Genomic DNA, 2,922 nt, shown 5'->3' on the forward strand with positions numbered 1-2,922 from the left:
ATAGGTTTGGTCTTTTCATGGTGTCCCAGATATCTTACATGTTCCATTCATATTTTCTTAGCATTCTTTCATTATCTCTTATTGTTTGGTCTAATTCCTCCACTTTGTCTTCTGTTTTTGATACTCTATTTTCAACTTGCTCCACTCTGTTCACCAAGCTTTTGATTGAGGCTTTTATTTGGAATATTGAGTTGTTTATTTTGGATTAATTATTTTCTAAGGTTTCCATATCTTTTTTGATTTCCTCTTTCATATCCTAGATAGTCTTCTTAATTTCATTCATCTGTTTGTATTCTCTTTGAGCTCATTTAATTGTTTATTCACATCCTTTTTGAGGTCAAATACTAGCTCTTGTGTTTCTTCTTTGAAGTCTTTAATCATTTTTAAAAATCTGGAATGTTTCATGAATTTGTGTGTTATTCTTATCTAGAGACCATGCTAACCTTCTCTCTATCATTCAATTTTAGTATATGTGCTGCCAAAGTGAGCACTCACTGCTTTTCTTACACTGAATGTGAACCATTTTCCTTCTTCTAACCATACTAATGAGAACATTACTTAAACACCAAGCAGTACAGAATTGGAAGCAAATAAAGTGTTCTCTGACCAGATTTTCTTTGAGTATGAAGAGAGAATTTTCAGGAAGTCAAGTGTTTATGAAATTTAGGCAAGTCTATATACTTTTTAGCACTTCACTTACTGCATCTATATAATGAGAAACTTTGATTAAATTACAAGTCCTTCCAATGCTGAAATTTAATTATGGTTGATTATCACAAATCATCCTAAGATTAAAAATTGAGAGTTGAACAATGTATCTTTAATAATAATGACAATTATCAAGCACTAAATGTATGCTTATCATTTAATGTTTTCCATAGGACTTGGAGAAATTAGTCTCTACCTTGAACTATCCAATATTTTCAAAGGAAAATTCAAGTAGATAAGCAGATTAAAGAAGTCATTCTATGGGAAGGGGACAAAGGAAGAGTGAAGAGGATTAGAGGAGATGAACCAATTGGGGTTGTAATACATATATGCTTGGAACTATCACATGGATACTCCCTGTGCAGCTATCCTATCTCAAACTAGCAAAAAAAGAAAATCAGACTTTTCTTTCATCTTGTATCTTTTTTTATCTTTTATCTACAAAATCAGAGGACAGGAGGGCAGAATAGGTCCTGCTCCAGTGTAGGGGAAGGGTTGGCACCAGTGGGAGGGAGGAGGTGGCAGGGAAAGGGGGTAGGAGAATGAATACAGTGCAAAAAATGTGTACACATATAAGTAAATGCAAAATGACACCTGTTGAAACTATTCTAGGAATTGGGGGAGGAGAGATAAAAGAGAGTGATAGAGGGGGTGAATTCAAGTATGATATATTGTAAAAACCCTTATAAGTGCTGTAGTGCACCCCCACCAAGAACAACAATAAAGAAAAAAGAAGACAACATTCTATATATCTTTAATATTTCTTCATTGAATTTACTTACACTTCTTAGCTAGATTTTCTTCTGAGAATGGAGGATTCAAAGATGAATAAAACATGATCTTCATCCTCCAAGAGTTCACAGTCAAGGTAGTATGTTTAAAAATGATTACAAAAGCATGACCATGGCAAACCAAATAAGTTTATAAATTGGTTTCCTCTTACCACCTGTAGCTGATATCATCTTCCTTCATTAAAGTTATATAGCTGTGTTTAGTGTAAGTGCTGAATTCTTGGATTTCCTACTAGGGCATTTCAGAGTCATATATTTCTTAGATTGTAAATTTGATGAAGGCAGGGCATATATGCATTATTTAAGTTGTAATTCTAGCACTTAACCACCGGGACTGGCATGGAGAGCACAAATAGACTCTAACGCAGTGATAGTGGGAGGCCTGAATACCCCACCATCACCAATAGATAGGTCATCCAGGCAAAAGATCAACAATGGAACTTCAGGACTACTCCACACATTACACTAAATAGACATGGTTGATATCTGTGTTTTGTATAGAATTAATTTTTAATCATGCCTAGAAGCTAATAGAGAGGACATATATTTAATTGTGAATACAGTTAAAGTTTTAATTATAAAATTGTCTTTTTAAATATTTATTCTGGGTATTCTTAGAAACTGTTATGATATAATCCCTTTGTTAGCTCAATGTACCATATATTTTCCTTTCCTAATAAATTAATTTATCATAGTTTTATTTAAGTAGCAGTTTCTTTACACAATATTTAAAATATGTTTCAATTTGAAAAAAATGACTTCATATATAACTATAAACATATAGTTATATTTATATTACTTTCTGGACCAAAAATCTCAGTAAAACATACTTATATTTTGTAAGTGGACAATAATTTTGATTATTTTTTCACATTCTTAGGAATGCAAGTGATACAGATAAGAAGAGGAACTGGAATATGCAGTCAAGTTAAAAAAAAAAACGTTAGATTCCTCTCCAGCCCACACAGTTCTGAATGAAATTGTATTACTAGTTACATAGAACAATACTTGTGGAAAACTATTATTGTTTAGTCATTAAAGTAATGAAATTTAAACTAACCATTTTTTGAAAAACATGGTTTACAAGTTGAGTGGCTTGGGCAAATAGGTAACCACTATCCCCCCACTTTAAGCTTAGGGCTGTTAATTTTAATTTCTAGCACCCCTCCCCCGATGACTATACACACAATTTACATTTATGTTAAAAAATTAACCTTCTCTTGCATCTCTTCACATAACAGAGTTGTATGGGTAGTGACAGTCCTCTCCAACCTCATCTTCATCTACTCTCATGTAGTTCCTCCTTTCTTTGGCCACTCCAGTCTCACCCCAGCTGCTCTCAGATCTTGACATCTTTCTTATCTCAGTGACTTCATCCACCTCTATCCTTTTCTCTTTTTTGACCTTACAAAGCCTGTTCTGG

General features: G+C 33.3%; 1 non-coding gene across 1 annotated transcript; it reads right to left on the reverse strand.

Annotated features, from left to right (window-relative positions):
- Positions 1-385: 385 nt before the first annotated feature.
- LOC141411165 (U6 spliceosomal RNA) lies at positions 386-491 on the reverse strand. The gene has a single exon (XR_012436005.1). It is a non-coding gene; the product is annotated as a U6 spliceosomal RNA (small nuclear RNA).
- Between the last annotated feature and the right edge of the window lie 2,431 nt (positions 492-2,922).

The sequence above is a fragment of the Castor canadensis genome, chromosome 9, assembly GCF_047511655.1.
Source record: "Castor canadensis chromosome 9, mCasCan1.hap1v2, whole genome shotgun sequence".
Taxonomy (NCBI): domain Eukaryota; kingdom Metazoa; phylum Chordata; class Mammalia; order Rodentia; family Castoridae; genus Castor; species Castor canadensis.